Source organism: Podarcis bocagei, assembly GCF_964188305.1.
Source record: "Podarcis bocagei genome assembly, chromosome: 1".
In the NCBI taxonomy this organism is placed as follows: Eukaryota; Metazoa; Chordata; class Lepidosauria; order Squamata; family Lacertidae; genus Podarcis; species Podarcis bocagei.
The window spans coordinates 14537223-14559626 of NC_138125.1; the positions used below are offsets into that span (position 1 = coordinate 14537223).

At 45.8% G+C, this 22404-nt stretch overlaps 1 protein-coding gene across 4 annotated transcripts in view; it reads right to left on the minus strand.

Moving 5' to 3' along the window:
- Positions 1–22404, minus strand: part of KIF26A (kinesin family member 26A) — a 161998-nt gene that overhangs the window by 40208 nt on the left and 99386 nt on the right. The window lies entirely within an intron of this gene.

The following is a 22404-nucleotide window of genomic DNA, read 5'->3' on the forward strand; positions in this document are numbered from 1 at the left end:
CGCCGGACTTTTCTGTGACTGCAGCCAGCTGTGCCACGCCAAATATCTTCCACAAAAAGAACGTTGCTTTGTCCAGGTGCAGCAATTTGTGCATATGGTGGACATGGCGATCTGACAAGGAAAGCCTGCACTGGAAACTTTCAATGAATACCACTTATGTAGTAAGAGGAAGGCCACAGTTCAGTGGTAAAGCACATGCTTTCCATGTAAAGGTTCCCAGTACAATCCTTGCCAACTACAGTTAAGGTGTGGAAACCCTGAAGATCTATCTCCCACTCAGTATAAGACAAGGCTGAGCTATATGGACTAATGGTCTGATTTCAAATAAGGCAGCCTTCTACACAAAACAGAGAGAGTAAGGCTGCATGCCTTTCTTTAAAGCACCTTTCCCCCTCCTCCCCAAAAAAGGAATCATGGGAAATGTAGTTTGTTAACAGTAAACTACAGCTGGGGTAAACTACAGCTCCCAAGAGTCTTTGGAGTGTGTGTGCTTTGAATATATGATGTGTACACAGCCTAAAATCTAACACAATTACGAGGACAAATGAGCGATAACATGGTTTCCATTTACCTTCTTCAAACTTATCACTGACATATTTCAAAAGAAAGAGGCTGTGGTTGATTTCTAGCTCATGCACGTGACATGCATTAGTTCTCTCCTTCTGTTCAATCCCTAGCACAATTCCCAGACACAATTTGCAAGGCCGAGAAATGAAGGGATGCAGAAGACGAGGAGGACAACGATGTGATGGAAGGACCACATGTTTGATTCCAGGTGAGGAAGCTCCTCAGATTCTGACTAAGGTTAAGGCGCACACACAATTCCTTTCCTTGTGCTTATCTAGCCTTCTAAAAGGACTCCAGAAAAAGACGCCAAGGCACAGACTTTCAACAGCTTTCCCAATTAAGGCTTCTGAAATGCGGCTGTATATTATTTTCCCCTCCGACTGTGAGATCTACTGTCTGCATTTTGCTTAACTTTTCATCTTTAATAGAAGTTGTCTTTTAAGATGCTCCAGAGAGTTCTTTGCTCATAGCTAGGTGTCACAGCAGAAAATAAAAAATGAATATATGGCACAAGGAGGAGCACTCAAATATCAAGTGACAAGGGACAGGCCTCTAACCCGCTCTTTCCTCTGCACAATTTACAGATTGCTCAGTTGGCTGCTGCACATGGAAGGCGAGGCAAAGCACACAGGGAGACGGTGAAGACCAATTAACTAATGGCCTGCATCTGGAGAACAAAATGAAAGAGGAGGTGACAAACCCAGATACAGAAAGAAGTTCACACTGGCCTGGTTTGCACGTGACACAAAACCATGGTCTAAAACACATCATAGTTTACCCAGTAACTTTATTGCAAATGATTTGCGTGCTGATGCATGCTGCTCACTTACTCCTTACTCCTCCTTCCATGCAGTATAAGAAACAAAATAGAGTATGGGCTTAGCCCATACATTTGGGTTTGCTTCCTCTCTCATCCAGCACACGGAGTGGGCACTGGAATGAATGGGCAACGGGCAACAGCATGCTGCTCAATTGTTATGTACTGAGTTGAATAGGATCCAAAATGCAGCAGTCTGATTGGTCCTAGAACAATAGGATTCAGAATGCAGCAGTCTGATTGGTCCTAGAACAATAGGCTCCAGAATACAGCAGTCTGATTGGTCCACAGGAGCCACCCAATCCAGCTCCAGGTGGAAGTGAATCCGCGAACTGATTGGCCTACAGGAGAATCCCGGAATTAGCCAATCACGTGGGGCCCATTGTGTAAATAATGTATATAAAGCAGACATTCTGGGGGAACTTCCATTCCTCCTCACCACTATGAGCTGAATAAAGAGCAGGAAATCCACACTCGACTCCGAGTATATTTCATCAATCACGATAAACCATGCTTTGTTTTAGACAATGGCTTTGTGTTACATGCTGTCATGGGCTGGGAGTCAGCTTCACCTGCTGAACAGCAGCTTGAAGAGGGAGAAGGTGGAGTGACTCCACCTACAGATGATCAGCCTTCGAGGACTCAGAGGAGAAGGCGCTGATACGAACCAGCTGGCTTCAGCCTTCTTAAGGCAGGGCTTCCAGCCTCACTCAGATGCTGGAAACAATGCTTGTTGGGCCTGGTCCGACCTTGCTGCTTCTTGCTCCTCTTGTCCTTTGATCAGCGGATTCCCTGACCCCTGGACTGTCTGACCATGTTGCCCGACCCTAGGACTGGACCTGACTTTGGATACAGACTCTGCCAATAGGCAGGTACACCCCAGAGACTCTGTTGGTTGGCTGGGTTCCCACTCCACTGAGTTCGCTCGTCGTTACTCAGCACAAGACTATGACACATGCCCAAAATGTTTGCTGAAATGTGTCTCTGAGCCTGATCTACAAGCTCCAGAACAGGGGTAAGTAAAGGTAAGGCTGTTTGTTTGTTTGTTTACTGGATGCTAATGAGCCAGGCACTCAGAGGGGCAGTTGCACACTTAGAACTGAGGACGCAGAGTGATATTAGCTCAGTGCCAGAAGACATACACTGGATGAACATGGAGCCGAGTTCAATTCCTAGTATCTTGAAAGGATCTGAAAGCAGATGATGGAAAATAACTTTCCCAGTCTCAGACCCTGGAGAGCTGAGGCCTTTCAGTATGGACAATACAGTGGTACCTCGGGTTACAAACGCTTCAGGTTACATACTCCACTAACCCAGAAATAGTACCTCGGGTTGAGAACTTAGATTCAGGATGAGAACAGAAATCGTGCTCCAGCGGTGCGGCAGCAGCAGGAGGCCCCATTAGCTAAAGTGGTGCTTTAGGTTAAGAACAGTTTCAGGTTAAGAACAGACCTCCAGAACAAATTAAGTACTTAACCTGAGGTACCACTGTACTGAGCTAGACAGGAAAATAATCTCACCAGATATAAGGCAGCCTCCTATGAATAATGCACATTTAAGGACACAGCCTAGGAATTTGTTTACAGTACCTGGACTGAGATCACAGTCATCTCTCACTACTGGTTTTCCTCTAAGCTCTCTTTATTTCACCAGCTTAATTTAGGCGTGGGTGTGGAACAATTTTGCGGTTGCCATTGTTGAAGGATTAGGCGCCGATAACCTTTGCTGATCTGCTGCACGTCACCCAGAGATCAGCCTTCTGTCCATCCCACCCCAAATAAAGGCACAGATGCCACCATTGAGGAATGGAGTAAAAGAATGCCAGCCACCAAGCGTTTTTTGAAATCTGCCTGCAGATAAGACAGATACAACCTTTACAGAGCAGTGGGGAAAGTCGAGAAGCACCCTGGGTTCATTGAATACAGGTAGCGTTTTTTTCCCCTGATTCTAGGTTTGTGGGGTGGGTTGCTGGGTGGACAGAATTACTTCTGCAAGTCTCAGGAAAATGTCAGGTATGGCTAGTAGTGATAAGCTAGCATCTGTGACATTAACCAAGAAGATCATACAAACACATACCAATCTCTAGAGCAGTTTGGCAACCATTTTTTTATTTAAAAAAATCACTTTTTTTTAACATAAGGTGAAAGAATTTAAGGGAAAGTAAACACACACAGGATGCTCTAAACTTCCTCTTAAAAGCAGGCAACGTAACTGAAACACTGATGAGGAATGAGACTGAAGGCTGATCCGGCTGACATGGAAATTATGACGCCTCTAGGAAGGCTGACTCATGCTGAAGGAGCTGCTGTGACTTTTCTTTAAATATTTTGTCTTGTCTTCATTACAGATGGAGGCATCTGCCTATTTCCATTCCATGTCCATTTGGTTCAATTTTTTTGGGTGAATTTAAAAACACACATTAAAAATGTGAATTTAAATAGTACACACTTCCTACAAATACAATTGTAGAGTTAGAAGGGACCCCAAGGGTCATTTAATCCAACCGTCTGCAATGCAGGAATCTCAACACGCAGTTCCCCATCCAATTTGAAACCACACCAGCCCCTGCTTAGCTTTGTAAATGTGCTAGCAAGTTTTAAAGCTGCACCACTAGGAGGGAAGTGGTGCAGGACACTCCTAGTGGTGCAGCAATAAAACTGCTAGCACATTTGCATAACTAAGCAGGGTAAAGTTATTCCCCTAAAATACACCCACACCCAGCCATGCTGCAAACACTGTGACCTGCAACTAAATGGGGAACCGCGAGAAACACAGCAAAAGCTTTCTACCTTCTCTTTAAATTTGCACAACAAATCTGTACCTGAAAGATTGGCGGGGGGACCTGTTGTACTGTTCTACAGAAGGCTGTTCCCTCACCACAAGACAAACCCCCAAAGAAAAAGCCCATGTAGTTTAATCTTTAGATAAGCAGAACTGTCAACATCTAGCCTTAGAGTCTATGTCAGTTCCTGATCTGCGTAGGGAACACTTAATGAGGTATTGAAAATGCAGTTACTGCAAAGTCAACAATGTTTACACACCCTACTGAATGAACAAGCCATGCTGGAGCAGGCAAAAGCGCCTCAATTGAAGCATGCTACTTCTGGACCCAAAAAAGCAGGGAGGCTGCATATTTTTTAATGTGCCACTTGTTTCTCTAACAACCAGCATGAAGTTAGCAGAACAACTTGAGCCTAGTTCTTAATTCCACCAAGAAATCTGTTTTTCGAACTGGAGTCCCACAGGCACAAACAGTAAGTGGATGACATGCAGACATGGCCAAACTTGGCTCTCCAGCTGTTTTGGGACTACAACTCCCATCATCCCTAGCTAACAGGACCAGTGGTCAGGGATGATGGGAACTGTAGTCCCAAAACAGCTTGCGGGCCAAGTTTGGCCATGCCTGCTAGAGGTATGAGTGAGCAATCATAGGGTTCCCACTTACGAGTTTTCAAGCTGTTGGTCACATGCTCCAAGCCCTACCTATTTGTGGGTGGAGCTTGGGACCAACGAATGACAGCCACACTGCAGGTTCCAGTGGAGGTCCTTAATATTATCACACCCTTGCCCTTCAGCTCAAAGGATGGTAAGGTGAGGGTGGGGGAATTCAGCTCCTATGCTAATGGAAGCCCCAGCAGCCTTCATTTTTCCACGGGAATGCAAGGGAAGAATTAAGTTCTCTGTGTTGTTTTTTTTCTTATACAGGGCCTACTGGAGAAGTAATACTTTGGCCAGAGCGTCTTGAATGTCAGCTTGAGAGCAGCACCATTCAGCCACAATTCCTAGAGTGTAGATTTGGGGAACTGTCCGGTAAAGCAGAGCTAATGCTAGAGAGACAGACAGACAGACAGACAGACTGGGAAAGGGGTATTGAGTGAGTGGACTAAAGTCCTTCCCTAAAGTAAAGATCATCCTTACTTCAGCTCTCTCTGTATGTATTTTTGTTGTTTTAAGGGACCGCAAAGCAACGGAACAACAGCAACAGTTGCATTACCAACAATTTTCTAACAAAGTCAACTCTGCAAGCAGAGCACTTGACATTTTGGCCCACAATACCGCACTGAAGAGGAAAGCCACTTCTAACAGAAACTTTACTGGCAGTTCCAATTACTTGTCCTACAAAGTCGCTGCTTTACATTACAGCTCACAGAAAAGCATACGCAGCGGGACAAGAGACCAAAATGCCATTTTGATTGACATCTTATGTTGACTGAAGGCCACTTCTCACACTGCATTTCAAAAGCAAAGAACTCTCCTCCCTTTCTTTGGAGAGAAAGTAGAAAAAGAAAAACATGCAAAGTATTTTGTTTGAGTAATACGTTTATCTGGCCCCCAGCCAGACCCGTGAACTTCAAAACTGCAGAGAAGTTTTGGCAGTTCATAGTTCTGGCTGGGAGCCAGATATGCCTATTCCCCCCCATTCCAGAAAGACATTTGCATGCTTTTTGAAAGACATGAGCTTTATCCTGTGTATTTAAATGGTAACAAGAGACGTAGACCTCATTCCTCCCAGATGCAATGAGGAAAATCAAGGTCTTCTGAGACCAAGATTTGGGGAATAACCAGACTTCATAAATCACAATGAAACTATTAAATTCTATCCCATTTGCCTTCACTTTTATTCCAAAAAGCAAAAAAGTAAATAAATAAAAATGCTAGTCTATTATATTCCTGTGTGCTCCATCGACATTCAGTTCATTTTGAGAGTGATGTTTCAGCAATAACCGTGCAAATTTGCAGATTGTTAGTGTGATCGATGAGTGCAAGAAGAGTTCTTGTTTGGGACTTTAAAACAAACCAAGAGGAGCAATAATAACTGCTTTGCTGGATCAGACCAAGGTCCATCTAATGTCCAGCATCTGTTCTCCAGATGCTAGAGAGTGCTCAGAAGTAAGACAGGAAATGGAGATGGATGTGGAATCTCTTTAACATCCAAATGGACTAAAAACATAAAGCCAAATGGTGCAGAATGTGACTAGGAAGAAGAGGAGCTCCATTGCTCATTCAAAATTGTGCCCGATCACATACCCCAACAGGTGCAGAAGGCACTCAAGTCTACAACTATATTCAATATGGTAAGTATAAAGGTAAAGGTAAAGGTACCCCTGCCTGTACGGGCCAGTCATATCCGACTCTGGGGTTGCGCGCCCATCTCGCTTAAGAGGCCGGGGGCCAGCGCTGTCCGAAGACACTTCCGGGTCACGTGGCCAGCGTGACAAGCTGCATCTGGCGAGCCAGCGCAGCACACGGAAACGCCGTTTACCTTCCCGCTAGTAAGCGGTCCCTATTTATCTACTTGCACCCGGGGGTGCTTTCGAACTGCTAGGTTGGCAGGCGCTGGGACCGAGCAACGGGAGCGCACCCCGCCGCGGGGATTCGAACCGCCGACCGTTCGATCGGCAAGTCCTAGGCACTGAGGCTTTTACCCACAGCGCCACCCGCGTCCCTTGCCACCCGCGTCCCTGGTAAGTATAAGAGCAATGATATAGCAGTGCTTTCAGGGGAGGGGCGATTACATTTTAAAAGATAAAAATCTATTGCACAGCAAGTGCTTAAGAAGTGCAATAACCACAATGGAAAAGCTATCTTTCAGAAAGATGAGTCACCTATGCCCCTGCAAAACGCACTTTCGAATACAAAATTCAGAAAATGTACTTGCACAATTTGGTGCACCATGTGGCAAGAAAATGCCAAGAAATGTGGGCTTTAAAGTTTTATTTGAATAAACTCATGCTTTGAATATAGGAGATAACATTTCAGGTGATTGTGGGCCTTTTCTAAAAGTTGGAATTTATTGGAGCCAGGGGATGTTGAAGAATTATATCTGATCTGGCTATCCCATCTTTGCAGACTTTTTAAGTCCCAAAATGCATCACACATTACATTATATGCAGGGGAACAAGCTTGCATGGGGCCAGCACCCCACCATATACCGGTATATGGACTTTCTGGGTGGGTATTGTGATTAGCAGAGCTAACTTTGAAAGCAATCTGGGTTCCAACCACTATATGGTTGACATCCTTTCTCTATGATTAATCAGATCCACTTTCTTGGAAGTTAGTCCCATTGATCTCGGTGGGACTTACTTCTGAGCATACGATTGCTCTGCCAGACACATGAGCAAGTCACACAAACGCACACAGAGAGCACATCAGTGGACAAACCCTCAAGCTTTATTGGGCTATGCCTGGGAGTCTTCAATCATAACACTGGCATTTTCTGGACCAACAGCCAAATGGCTTACTCAAGGGGATACTTAAATTATTCTCAGATTTATAGGTTTTAATGGGCACTGACAGCAATAAACGATGCATTACAAATCATAGCTGCGCTGGCGTGCCAGGTGACAACAGAGTTTTCTCTAAATTTTGTGATGTAGTAGTTCTGAGTGCAAAGGGAACAACAACAAAAGCTTCTAGAGCCTCTATCCCATCGAGAGCCTTCCATTTACACAACCTCAGCTCCAATGGTTTCAATGGGACTTAGGCATGACCAATTTACACAGGATTGCACCTGACCTTCTAAGCAACTGGAGACAAAAGCAATATTAAAATTAAAGCTCAGAGTATTTAAAAACCGAATTCTCCACCCAAAATTATTCACATTGTCATTTTCCCCCCATGACGACCTACATGAATATTCTTTAATGGCAAAACTCTTCTGAGAGCAACATGGCAATATGCTGATAGTTCTGGAAGAACCCATTGGAAATTAGGGGTGCCTAAAAACCAAAGTAGACATTATAAGGTAAACACAGAGTTATCAACCCTGGATGGGGGATGTTCAACCCTTTCTTATCTTCTTCAAATACACCTCTGACCATTTTTTACGTCACCGCACCTAGTCCAAAGATGGGGCCTGCACTGAGCACCCAGTAGAAGATCAAATATGGGGTTCAGAACACCCATTTACCAAGGCAGCATCTAAATGTCAGTGAAATCAATGGGATTTACAGCTCACCCTCTATAGCAGCTGAGGAGCTGAAGCCAGAGTGGAAGGAAGTGTGCTGAGAAATACAGACTTCCTCAAAGTTAGTGCTGGTTCTAGGTTTTGGAACCTGAAGATGGCCCTTAGTGGGGCCTGAATGGACCTTGCTTCCACCTTTAGCTAACCACTCATTTGCCCTCTCCCTCTAGGTCCAACCTGTACACCTGTCCAAATAGAGAGGAGAAGGCAAATGGGTATTGCTACTCACTCTACTCCCCCTTGTTAAATCCACACCACGCATTTAAAGCACTCTTATATCAAATTTAATTTATGAAAGGTGCTGGGAAATATAGGGTTGTGAGGTCAGCAGCCATAACAAAGTACAATTTTTGGGATTCTCTGTTAAAATTGCAGAATATAGCTCTGAATGCCTGGTGCAGGTGTGACTGCAGAGAGAAGCCAAAGCAAAGAAGAGGAGGAGGAGCAACAGTGAGGCAAAGAGTCTCTAGAGAAGAAGAAGAAAAGTTTGGACTTGATAGCCCACCTTTCACTTCCCTTAAGGAGTCTCAAAGCAGCAAACAATCTCCTTTCCCTTCCTCCCCCACAACAAACACTCTGTGAGGTGAGTGAGGCTGAGAGACTTCAGAGAAGTGTGACTGGCCCAAGGTCACCCAGCAGCTGCATGTGGAGGAGCAGGGAAGCGAACCCGGTTCACCAGATTACGAGTCCACCGTTCTTAACCACTACACCACACTGGCTCCCTGAGGCTGATGGCAGGGCCCTCCCAGAGATGGAGAAGATACCCAGCAATTCTAACATAGGGAGCCAGTGTTGTACAGTGGGAACAGTGCTAGATTTGGACCGGGGAGACCCAGGTTCAAATATCCGCTCAGCCATGAAGCTCACTGGGTGACCTGGGTCAACCACACACACACACACACACAGCCTAACCTACCTTACAGGGTTGTTGTGGGGATAAAATGGTGATGGTGAAGGGAACCAGTACGCTGCCTTGAGTTCCTTGCAAGGAGAAATGGTAAGAAATGTACTTAACCCAATAAAATAGCAAGTATCCCTGATGCCAACCCTACTGATAATGAACCAATATGTTCGATGAAGTGCTTATAAGTAGCTAGCTGGAGCCCGGCCATGAAGTCTAAAGTATTGGGTGCATTTATTTTTAAGTGCCAAGGGTGATTAATAGCAGCAATAACAACAGGAGAGGCAAGGCTGCCGGAGTCCCACATGGAGAGCGCATGGGACAAAGGCAGTCGACGGCGGCGGCACTGAAACCACGCTCCTTTTTAATCCTGTTGCTGCTATGAATTATAACGTGGGAGACGGACATAAAGTATGTTATTACAGCATCATCTGTAATGCAAAGATTAACATCTCTCCTGCAAACAGCACCCAGGGGCAAGCAAACAAAGTCGGAGCCACTGAAGAACCAGACCGGCCTGCAGGCTCTACAAGTGTGTATATATATGATGAATGCCGAAACGCTTTCTATCATTCAGCAGTAAGAAACAAATATATACATATCTATTCACAATGGGCAGCAGTCAGGGTTTTATCGCTCAGTCTGTCAAGGCTGTCAGCCCCAGAGAGGCATTACAATAGTTAAATATCTAATGGTACCGAAGAGCCGGAATGTCACCAATAGAGAGAGAGAAAGAGAGAGACGAAACAGGTGCAACGCTGTCAAATTACCGCCCGCTTGGAAAGTCACGATTATCGCTTTAACTATGGAATGCTACAATCCCCAGTGAAGCAAAGACAACCCCCCCCCAACCCGAACACAACAGCTGGTGCTCCCAGACCTGGAGAGGAGGGGGCGGGCAGGCGGGGAGATATCGAGATCGGTGCAAGTAACGAAGGAACGAGGTTAAAGAGGGGGGAATGTCAAAGGAGAAAGAGGAAAAAAGCTGGCTGTAGGGTTTTTGTTTCGTTTGTTTTTTGAGATCACACCCAAACGTCGGTGGAGCGCAGGATAACAAAGAGCGAAAAATAAAAAATGGAAGGCGCAAGAGAAACGAGGACATCTGGTTGAGGAGAACCTCTGGAGATGAGTTATGGGAGTTGAGGTAGGGCCTTGGGGAGAGAGCCGGCGCTTCAGATTTGCAGGGTGGTAGCCACGGGGGGCAAGTCTGGCTTCATCACTAGCCTCCTCTCTAAATTTTCAGTTTCCTTGAATCTTGTCTCTCATTTAGGTGTGTCCACTCTCCCAGAGCAGAGTCCAGGAAGGACCAGCCACACTGCAGCTGCAGAAGGAAAGGAGGAGTTGCGAGGCAAGAGATTGTACAGCACACCTGGAATGGGACTGACTACACCAGGAGAGCATTTCTCATGCCTGTTTTATCATCTGGCAAAGGCACGAGATTTACAGTTTGATGAATGTGATGTTGATTGGTTTTTAACGTCTACCAATATTTTCCCAACAAATATTCTGTATCGTTTTACATAAACCGCTTACAAGTTTGTTTGCCTATTAAGTGGCACATAACTCCTATAATTGGGACCTGCTTGAGGCCATCTGGGTGAGAACAGGACTCTGGACTAGTTGGGCCACTGGCAAGATCCAGAAGGCTCTTAGAATCATAGAACTGTAGAGCTGGAAGGATTCCCGGGGGTCATCTAGTCCAACCCCTTGCAATGCAAGAATCCTGCCCACGGCCATCCCTGGTTGGGCTTGAACCACCAACCTTCTGGTTAACAGTCAGATGCACTAGCCCACGGTGCCAATGGGGGGCTTCTAACATTCTTAATAAATGAATAAATAAAAATGTGCAGAAGCAAACCTCTAGCCCAATAATTTGAATTAAGTAGTAAATAATTTTTGAGCAGAAGAGGGGGGAAAGTCGGAGGGGGAGTCCTATCTAAAGGGGGCCACCCAAACAGGCCAGTGAAGACAGATTGTGCCAAGGAACCACAAAATGTTAACAACTGGGAGGTGAAAACAGAAAACCAGGGCGCAGGGGGCTGGAGTGACAGGAATCTGAGCAGAAGCACTCAGCACTGCAACATTTTGTTGTCTGCTGCCTACTATCCTTGGCAGATGCTGATTTTACCAAAGCCATTTCCCTTCCCCGGGACACAATCCCGCCCCTTGCGCAGGGGTGTGGCTAGCCCCCGTGTCACAGGGAGTCCCCACCACGCCGCGCCCTAGGCCAACCAATCTGGTTAGCCAGGGGGCGTGGTGTGCAGCATTTAAGCAGCCGGCGGGTGGGAATTCGCCCCTTTTTTCTGGTTCCCACACGCGCAGTTCACCCACCCTCTTAATCCTTTTGACCTTGCTATGGGCCTTGGTTGGTCGCCTGTTGAAGGGGCCTGGTAGGATTTTTTTCCACTTGGCAAACTGGCACCAGCCATTTGGTTTCTCTCCTACCTCGTAGCAAATCATCACAACTTTGTAAGGTTTGGCAGTAAGGCATAGGCGTAATCGGCTGGAGGTGAGGGGAGGTAGTGGCCATCACCTACCCCTCCTATTTCAAGGGTATTCTGTTAAAGGAATCCGGGGGAATTGGTGTCAAATGTCTTCATTCCAACATAGGGGGCGGGGTTCAGGGCCTTGCCATTCAGTTTCACATTAGGCAAGTGAGGTAAAACTACTTCTACGTCTGAGTGAAAGTAGGGGGACCACATTTTTAAAATAAAAATAAAAGAACACTGCACAAAGAAAGGCAGCACATGAAGCAACAAGAACGCTTCTCTCTAGTTGGACTAGCTTTCCGCAGGCAGGGAGTTACCGAGAAAGGGGAACATTTTCCCTTATGTGATCTAAAGTGGAAAAGCCCCTGGAGGAGTGTATCACTTCATTCTCCTGAATGTGCAGATCCTGCCCCTGAAGACATTTCAGTTTCCATCCTGTTCCCTTTGGTTTCTATCCTGCCGGTGTTTAATAAAAACTAAGTATTACTTCACTTGCCTTAAGGACCTGTACAAATTAGGACTGCCACCTTTTGTTTTTAAGAAAACACAGCAGCCCTGCCCTTGATGGATGATTGACACAGTGGCAGTCTCAGCAGAGCACCTGGGCTGTAGCGCTGGGTTCGCGTTGCACTGCAAAGGGTGCCTCTACGTGTGTGTGTGTGCCTTTGGCTTAGTCTAGGATTACCTTTTCGCTGAGATAGGCAAGCGCTCACAGCGCAGCTAATAGAATAGGCTTCCAACAGCATTATTGCAGATTCACAGAAAGAAAAGGAGAAATACTTGTGCAACTGAGCCTGTTGCGCAGAATGGAGAGGGAAGCATAATAACAATTATCGGCAACGGCGGTTTGGGCATTGGAGAAAAGAGAAAAGGCAGACTCTTGCATGCCCAGAAGTCCTGAAACACTGTCAAAAGTATTATGCCTCTGAACACCAGTTGCAGGGAATCGCTCAAGTCCTGTTGATGGCTTCTCACAGGCACCTGGTTGGGCACTGTCAGAACAGAATGGTGGGCTATATGGACCACTGGCTTGACTCAGCAGCATTCTTCTTATGCCATTACTGAAGAGAAATGGCTGGAAGTGGGGGTGGTGGTGTTTAACTCCCTTGTGAAGCAGACTTCAAATATTTCCATTTTACAGGTGGAGAGGGTGATAGTGGCACCACTCACTCATTTACAACTCTGGTTGGCTGCTGAAACTCAGCCTCCCAGTTCCAACGCACATTCATTTCTTGCATTTTCCTTCCTTGTCCAAGCCTTCCTTTCTTTCTTTTCTCCTGTCGCCACACGCGCACATACCCCTCCCACCAATCCTTTTGCTCTCTTTCCCAGTCTCCTAACTGCAGCCACCAGCCGCACATTTGCACACCTTCCTGCATCCAGACCGATCTCATTCTCTTACGCCGATAGCCCCTCTGATCCCATTGGCTCCACATGCCCCCTTGTTAACCCCCATCTCCAGTTTTGGATTGACTCTCCCATTCATTGCTGCAAGCCCCCCTCCTGGCTGTTCTTTTCTGTTCCGATGCCATTTGCTCTGGTCTGAAATTGCCTGCTTCTCCCGTCCCTCCCTCCTGCCTGATCCCTCAGTCCCCCTCCTGATATTCAGTCTATTAACCTCCCTGACTTCTCCGTGGCTGTCAGCCTTCGCAATCCCTCCCTTTCCCCAACTGCCATCTGCAAACTTGTTCAACTCAAGCCCTCCCACTCCTGAACGCCTCCTGCAGGTTCTCTCCCCACCTAATCTCCCTTTTCTCCTCCACTACCACTGTGCCTTTGACCGGTTATTATTCTACATATCCTCTTTTATTTGATTCGCCTACCCTCAGAATATAAACTCTTCCTAGCAGGGAGTTCGTCTCCTCTACATTCATAAAGCACTGTGGAAAATGTGCAAAGCTGCATTAGAGAGGTTAAATTGCTTTTCCGAGAGTCGTTGCTGACTTCCAAGTTAGGCTCAAAAAGCTTATTCAGATTAAGCACAGTTCTCCTCTCCCCAACAAGTGCTAACATAAAACAGAATACAAGCCAGGCAAACATCGTTCTGTTTGCTGTTCATTAGAGAGAGACGCCACTTGAGTGCCACAGCAACGAAGAAAACAAGGGCCATGCACAGTGAAAGGAGACGGAAATTTCCAAACAATCTTGCTGCCTTGGCTAGCTGCTCTCCGTCATTCCAAGGTGCCAATGAACCAGACTGTGCATGCAACCCAAGAGTGACCACACTTTTAAAGGCCTCAATGCGTCAATGTGCAGTCCAAGAAGAACCGCCTAATATCTTATACACACTAGGGAGCAACCCTCTGAACAACCCAAGGGATTTAATGCGACAGTGCAAGAGGTCTTGGGCAGCATGTCTCAGATCATACGATACAACTGCTTAGGAAGGGCTCCAACACAGGAGGAGGAAATGACAGAGGGGAATGAATGGCAGGAACCTGGGTTGGAGGAGAGGTGGTCTCCCTCCTCCCCCCCCATCAGTCGCTATCGGAGGGGGAACAGGGATGTCAGTTCTTACCCCCCCCCAATAAACCTTCCTGTACAGTGGAGGGTCTTGGTGAAGACGTGGGAGAGTCTGAAGCAGCCAGATGAGAAGACAGAACAGGAAGTGGCAGCGACTGAACAGGAGCCCAAACAGGAGGGCGCAGTCTTGTCACCTAGAACCAGGTGCAGCCTTCACAGATGGGAGCAGACCCACTCACCCCGACAGAGCACATGTTTGCAATCCCCACATTCCTGCAATGTGAGTGAGTCTCATGAGTGAGCGCACCAAGCCTAGCCTTTAATAGCTTGGCGGGCACGGCAACTTGTTGGGACATCTTCATTGCTTCTATCCAGTTCTGAACTACTTGCCTTGCTCCTGAACTGTGAGTCCTTAGCCCAATGTCTGCTGCTGAGTCTGTACCATTACATCCTGAATAAGGTATCTCCCCCCCCCCCTCACAAGTAAGAGCCGCTGCTTGCTTGTTCGGGGAGGGAGCCAGGCCAGAATTCCTCAAGTCCCCTTACAAACACAATTAGCACAAATACGAGTCTGTAAAGGCCTCCAAAGATCCATGCATCCACTGTGGGTATGCTTGGCCACTGCAGAATATGGGATTCTGGGCAAAATAGAGTTTATTTTTGATCCAGCAGGGCTGCTCTTGCGTAATACCAAGTATTTTATCTGTCACCTTCAAATCTTGCCCTATGTGCAAAGGAATCAGAAGGCTGTTTTAGCTACACAACAACACTTCAAGGTAAGGTGAATTGCCAAAGGACACATCAGGAGCTTCACACCTGAAGGGGGAGAACACAGGCTTTGTACGAAAAAGGTCCCCAGGTCCCCAGCATCCTTTAAGTATGGTTGGGAAGAAGAATTTCTGCCTGAAACTCTGGAGTGCTGCTTCCAGCCAAGTGTTGACAACGCTGAGCTAGATGGACCAATGGTTTGACTTGATGATGTTCCTAATCCAGCACAATAGTGAATGCTGCACCTTAGGTCAAAACAGTGTATATCTATGTGTGGCGTTTCCTATGTCTTGAGATTTGATTAACCCACTACTACAGACATAACAGACAGGTGGTGAGGTCCCTTGCAGAATTTTAAACATGTGCTCATTGAAGACCTTGCTATTGCTAGACAAAGAAGGCACACAGGTATAGAAAAGAGTTTCAATCTCATCCCCTCCTATTCCCAGGGTTGGTCCCATACATTTTGGAACCTGAGGCGGACCGCAAAATGCCCCTCCCCACTAAGGAAGAAAAAGTGAGTGAAGATCTACAAGTGGGGAATAAAGATCTACTACAACGCGAGTGGCGATGTGGTCTAAACCACTGAGCCTCTTGGGCTTGCTGATCAGAAGGTCAGCGGTTCGAATCCCTGCGACAGGGTGAGCTCCCATTGCTCGGTCCCTGCTCCTGCCAACATAGCAGTTCAAAAGCACATCCAAGTGCAAGTAGATAAATAGGTACCACTCTGGCGGGAAGGTAAACGGCATTTCCGTGCGCTGCTCTGGTTCGCCAGAAGCGGCTTAGTCATGCTGGCCACATGACCTGGAAGCTGTACGCCGGCTCCCTCGGCCAATAAAGCGAGATGAGCGCCACAACCCCAGAGTCGTCCGTGACTGGACTTAATGGTCAGGGGTCCCTTTACCTTTACAAGCTTGTAGAGGCAGCATTGGGAGGGGGACTGCCAATGAGACGTCAGATCCGGCCTCCAAGGAGGGTGCCACAGCGATGACTGCCACTATAGCAGTGGCCGCAGTGGCAAGCAAACTTGGGAGGCTGGCTCTGCTGCCCCTGCAGATTCTGCCACCTGAGCCAACTTGAGCCTCACCTTGCGTCATGTGTGGGCCGGACCTTCCCATTCCTGCCAGATCAAAGAGGTACGTGAAGATGAAACTCTCCATCCTGCTTTGTCTGCAGTACAGTGAAAGTGCAGCTTTTCCTTTTTGAAGGCACAAGAGGAATTTTGTGCACAGGCGGATTCTAACTGAGGTACTTGACGCCCTTTCCACCTGTGGTTTGCATGCAGCAAACCACTTATCCGGATGCACCTCCTTCACACAGCAAGAACCGAGATCCATCGTACCCTGCAGAACTTTTAGCATCGTCCAAAGACTGGCAAAACACATGGGTATTGCATTCAGAAGACATTTTCATCATCTTAATACGGTGTCGAAGTCACCCTGGGCTGGCTCGACCACATGGCGTGAAAAATCTGCCTTTTGTTTAACAAGTACCCCTCATTTAAAGAGACTTCCCTGTTAGCACTCTTAGCAACACTTAAGGACCACCATATAAACTCAAAAAACCCCCACCCACCCTACCAAAAGTCTATGCAGGTTCGCTGCACAGCCTCCAGAAATTCTACATGCAGCACTGTTAAAAGGGCTAACTTGGTATCTGATGAGTCACAGAATCCATTTGCTTCTAGTGACCTACTTAACTACTAACCCAGTTATCTCTCTCTCCATCTGTCAAGACGGGTTTTAAATCATGCCAGCTCTGTGTGTGCAAAAGCTGCAGTGCCAAGTTATTCCCAGAGGGACGGGGGGGGGCGCGTTGAGTAAATGTTTCTAGCTATTAAATATAGAAAACTGGAGGACTACATCATCAACTCAGTGGAGAAACAATGCCCACATTTAACAGCTAAGCCAAGTCTCAGGATGACAGCTTCCAAAGATTTAGCTGCAAATATTTCTAAAGCAGGCTATTTTAAAAATGCGTAGTACGTCTCCATACACTTTCCCCTTCCCTCCACGAAAATTATGAAAAGCGCTGATCATCTCAGAATAATCAGGTTTAACAGGTTAGAAGTAATATATGCTTCTAGTATCCTTAATACATCATAACCTCCTTTCGCGGAATTTGAATCCCTGTCATTCCAAACTACTGATTTCCCCCCCCCTCTATTCTTTTTTCTTTTTAGGCTGATGCTTTTAACACGTTTCTATGGTTACTACCCAAGGTCACATCACAGAAGCCTGGACAGCAAGCAGTTCAGAAAGACAAAAGGCAGTTCACATCCATTGCTGTATTAAATAATGTATGAATGTTAAGGCACTCACGTTGTGGGGGGGGGGGGTGAAAAAGAAAATTGTATGCACACCTAAGTCCAGGGGTCTCTGTTATCCAAGGCAGCACAGGAAGTATGTTAATGATTTAGAGTGTTTTGATGAATTTTCTTTTGGCACAAATGCTCTAGAATATATATTTTGACCTCAGATCTGCATGGGAAAATCGCTGAAAAATCCGAGAGAGGGATCTGCTGGAATAACTATTTTGATAAGGACACTTTAGCAGAATAAGATAGAGATTCCTTGCTGGAGGTACATCAGGAGCTGCCCCAAATTTCCTTACGGAAAATGAGCATCCCAGTCCCACGCATGCTTCCTTGGAAATCATCACTATATTAAATGGGGATTGCTCCCAGTTTGCAGTCTTAGTTCTCACACCTGCAAGAATTATAGCCATAACTGAGATAGAGAAGGACTTTTCCCTCCAGACCAAATGACCAAGGTCCCCTAAAGCTGTTTTTGCCTGTTCTGAATAGTTTTGAGTCTCTTGTTCAAGTTGTTGGTCGTTGACATAATGCAGGTCACATAAGCCATGAACACCATATAAACGTATGGTAAAAAAATAAAATAAAAAACACTGTGTCCCATAATGCATGAATGAACCAATAAATGGCTAGTCCTAGATCTGAAAATGTTGAAGATAAGTGGTCAATGTTATGTTTAGATATATCGGGGTGGGGAACCAAATAAAACCATCTGGGACCTTCTACCTGCTTCTTAGACCATACACCTTTCTCCAGGGTGACACAATTCACTGACCCTGCTAAAGTGATTTCGCCTAGCTGGGCTGGGTTTTTTGATTGCAATAACACCTCCTTCATGTTTGGATGGAGATATATGCACCTTTGCACAATCCCATGTTCAATCCCCAGCGTCTCCAAGGTGGCCTGGGAGAAATGGCCCCCGTCTGAAACTCTGGAGAGCAGTTGTCAATCAGGTGATGAAGAAGAAGGAGTTAAGGATATTGACAAGGTGAAACATGTACAGAGAAGGGTGACCAAGATGGTCAAAGGTCTGGAAACCAAGCCGTATGACGAATGGTTGATGGAGCTGGGTATGTTTAGCCCGGGAAAAGAGGAGACTGAGAGGATATATGATAGCCAGAAACTCCAGCGGGTGCAGAATGCCGCAGCGAGACTCCTTACGGGGTCCTCGCCACAGAATCACATTCCCCCAGTGCTGTACCAGCTGCACTGGCACCCGGTGGAGCACAGGATCAGGTTTAAGGTGCTGGTTTTAACCTTTAATGCCCTATGCGGCCTAGGACCCTTGTACCTACGGGACCACCTCTCCTGGTATGTCCCACGGATGTCCTTACGGTCTTCAAATAAAAACATCTTGGAGATCCCGGGCCACAGGGAGGTTAGGCTGGCCTCAACCAGAGCCAGGGCTTTTTCGGCCATGGCCCCAATCTGGTGGAACGCTCTGTCGCAAGAGATTAGGCCCTACGGGACTTGACATCTTTCCGCAAAGCCTGCAAGACAAAGCTGTTCCACCAAGCCTTTGGCCAAGGCACAGTCTGACCCCCTCCTTCTGTAATCCTCACAGAACTCTAGCCCAATGGTTGCCATTAATTTGACTCTGAATTGATTTTCGAATGAATGGATTTTAGAATATATTTCAATTAATTGATTGTTATTTCATGTAAACAGTGTTATTTTTACTGTTGTTAGCAGCTCTGAGCCCGGCTTCGGCTGGGGAGGGTGGGATATAAATAAAATTTTATTATTTATTATTATTATCTTCAAATATCGAAAGAGCTGTCATTCGGAAGATGGAGCAAGCTTGTTTTCCCCTGCTCTGGAGGGTGGGACTCCAACCAATGGATTCAAGTTGCAAGAAAGGAGATTCTGACTAAACATCAGGAAGAACTTTTCTGAAAGGAAGAGCTGTTTGACATCGGAACAGGTTCCCTCAGGAGGTAGCGAATTCTCCTTCCTTGGGGGTTTTTAAGAAGAGGCTGGGTGGCCATCTATCATGGATGCTTTAGCTGAGATACCTGGATAGCGGGGGATTGGACTAGATTACCCTCAGGGTCCCCTCCAACTCTACAATTCTATGATTCCTTAACCAGCCTTCAGCCAAAGATCCCACAGTGGGTTAAAACAGTAAGACAATATTGAGCTAAATGGACCAGTCATACGGCAGCTTCTTATGCCTCAAAGGTAGTCAATGCCCCCCCTGAACCTGCCCCCAGCTCCCCAGTTCACAATAAACAGCAAAGCGAACCATTTATCAGAACTAATTGAAGCGCCTGAGCCTTGGAAGAAAAACACATTAGTCATTTAGCAGTTGTGCTAATATTGCAATGCTTTTCTTCCCATTTCATTAGGGGCACAATGTTCCAATGGCCTAATCATATGCTCAGTCACTGCTCAGCTAGTACCCTGAGACATGACAAGCTGTCTTGCTAGGCCTACACTTGATAAGGTGCCTGCTCTCCCAGTCACCTCAATTATTGACTGTATTTTATGGTCAATCTAATGGCCAAATGCTTATCAGCAAACCATCAGGTGCCTGTAATAGGAGAGTGACCCTCAGTTTATATGTACCATTAATGCTCATTAGTGAATAATTAGATTCTTTAATCCGCAAACTCAGAGGCATGCAAATATGACCAAGCATTCTGGTTCTAGAAATAAGTCTACTAAATGCTTCCTTTTGAAGATAAAACATCCAAATACAATTCTGGGCATTTGAGCAGTAAGGGCATGAAATCTGCAACGTGGCAGGTGGTTTCAAAGAGATTTGTCCTATCCGGAAAGAGATTTGGGGTTCTTGTTTTTTAATCTCTCAAATTGTAAAAGAACATTTGTAACTGGGGAGAAAGAGGAGGAAAGGCATATATTCTGTCTACATATACTGGTACAGAAATAGGCATTTGAGTAAGGCAAGAAGATAATATATTTATTAAGCTGGTTTTCAACATCCCACTTTACTCTCTCAGCATTCTGCCATATTCTAGTGACCCAAGTCACAGCAGGAGGCTAGGTAGATAAAGGTCTGGAGTTTTGTAAATAACATACAAAAAGGTAACAAACAATTATATTTAATTACAAATAATAAAAATTAGTACCTTCAAAATAAACTTCATATGGTTGTATACAGCTTAAATGCACTTTCTAGAAGCATAAAATCTATCCCTAGAGATTCTTAACGCCTTTTTTATGCATTGTCTTTATCTATATATCCACTTGTTCCCAGATATGATAGAAGCCACATTAGCTGAGCAGTGAAAGCTCTCACCTCTCTTGCTCTGAGATCAATTTATTTTTAATGCTCAACAATGGTACCTATAGAAGTCTCATCCACAATTAAAATTAATTTGTATGCATTGTTATAATTACTATTATTGGTATATATTTATTTTATACCCCACCTTTCTTCCCTGACAGGGACTCCTTTACAGATAAAAATAAGAACAGCTGAAAACATAGAAAAATAATTATCTATTAAAGAACCATTAAACATTGATAGCGGTGGTGGAGTGTAACTTTTATACTAAACGTGCAAGGAAAGGGAGCAAACAACCACCTCTCCCAAGTCGTCTTCCTTTGAGCTCTGCTGCTTTGAGCTATTTTCTCACACTGGGTATCAGAGTTAGGTTGGGATAAATGGCTTAAAGCAGCGGGGAGTGTTAAAGTAAGACCTAGGAGCCTTACAGAGCCACAACAGAGACACCAGCATTTAAAAAGGAAGAGGGGAAAAGGACAAGGTCTTGTTCGTCATTCTGCCCAACTTGGACCCAACCTTGTTCTCTTTATTATTATCCAACATTTCCTCCATGGAGCTCAGGTATACTGTATACTGTCCTAACCGCCCCTGATTGTATCTGCACTTGAAGCTTATTTGGCGAGTGCACATTCGAACCCAGATCTCTCCTCAGTCCTCGTCCCATAGTCTAGCCGTGAGGTCACACTGCCTCTCAGCGAGCATTCTTTGCTCCCATAACCTGCTCTTTGATCCCAAGCTGTGCATTTTTGAACGTTCACCCCACTCCAAGATCCTTTAAAACCTCTGTAATTTCCCAGCAAGCACCTTTTTCATGGTGCAGAATTTGTGCTCTTGCACCTGTGAAAACCAGGACCCTCTCTTATTGCAGCTGGGCCTCTATCTAACATCTTAAGATTTTGAGAAAAGAAACCCTTTCTTCTTGTGCCAGTTCTCTGATGGGAAAATACTGCTTCTGCCAAGCTCTGTGAGCCCTTCTCAGCCAGAAGCATCTTCCTGATTAAGGAATGGTAGTCTGGGGTGGCATTTGCCTTGCAGTCCGACACTAGATAGTCCTTTCTTTCGAGAGAGAGTGGAATTTGGGAGTTAACTCCATTTCAAATTTTGTTTAGGTGCCAGATTGTATTACAACACGTGTGCGAGCAGGAGAAGACTACACGCTTCCTCTTGAGGCTAATGAGTAAAAATATCAAAGTTAAATGTAAGAGTGTTGCATAATTAAGCCTGATGAAGTTGAGCAACCACTTTTAAACAAGGACTCTTGAGTCAATATGCAAATGCAGCCTGCGTACATTTCACTGAGCATAACAAAGCAAAATCTGCCCAAGTTATGCAACAGCTTGTCCGCACTATCTACAAAAGATAGAATCAGTGTGAGAAAGAACAAAAAAGAGAAGTCCATGGGAGTAATGTTGGAACCCGGCAATATCAGGTATCCCAGGAGCTACAGAGAGAAGTGGATGGCAACACAGAAAGCGGCTTCACACCAAAGCAGATCACTCGGTCCTTGTAGCTCAGCACTGACCATACCACCAGAGAAGGAAAGCTCTGATCTGAAACCTCTGCTACCTTGCAGGATATCTTCAGAAGAAGAAAAGGCTAAAGAGTACACCTTACACCAGGGTTTCCCAAACTTGAGTCTTCTGCTGTGGCCAGACTACAACTCCCATCATCCCTAGCCAGCAGGGCCAGTGGCCACGGATGATGGGAACTGTAGTCCAAAAACAGCTAGAGACCCAAGTCTGGGAAACCCTGCCTTACACAAATTTGGAGTGGAGTTTCTAAGTCGGTTGGATGGCACCTTGTACGTCTCCTTCCGGCAACTCCTGCAGCCAAGCTGGTGCCAAATGTATTGCTCTGCTTTCCTTGGT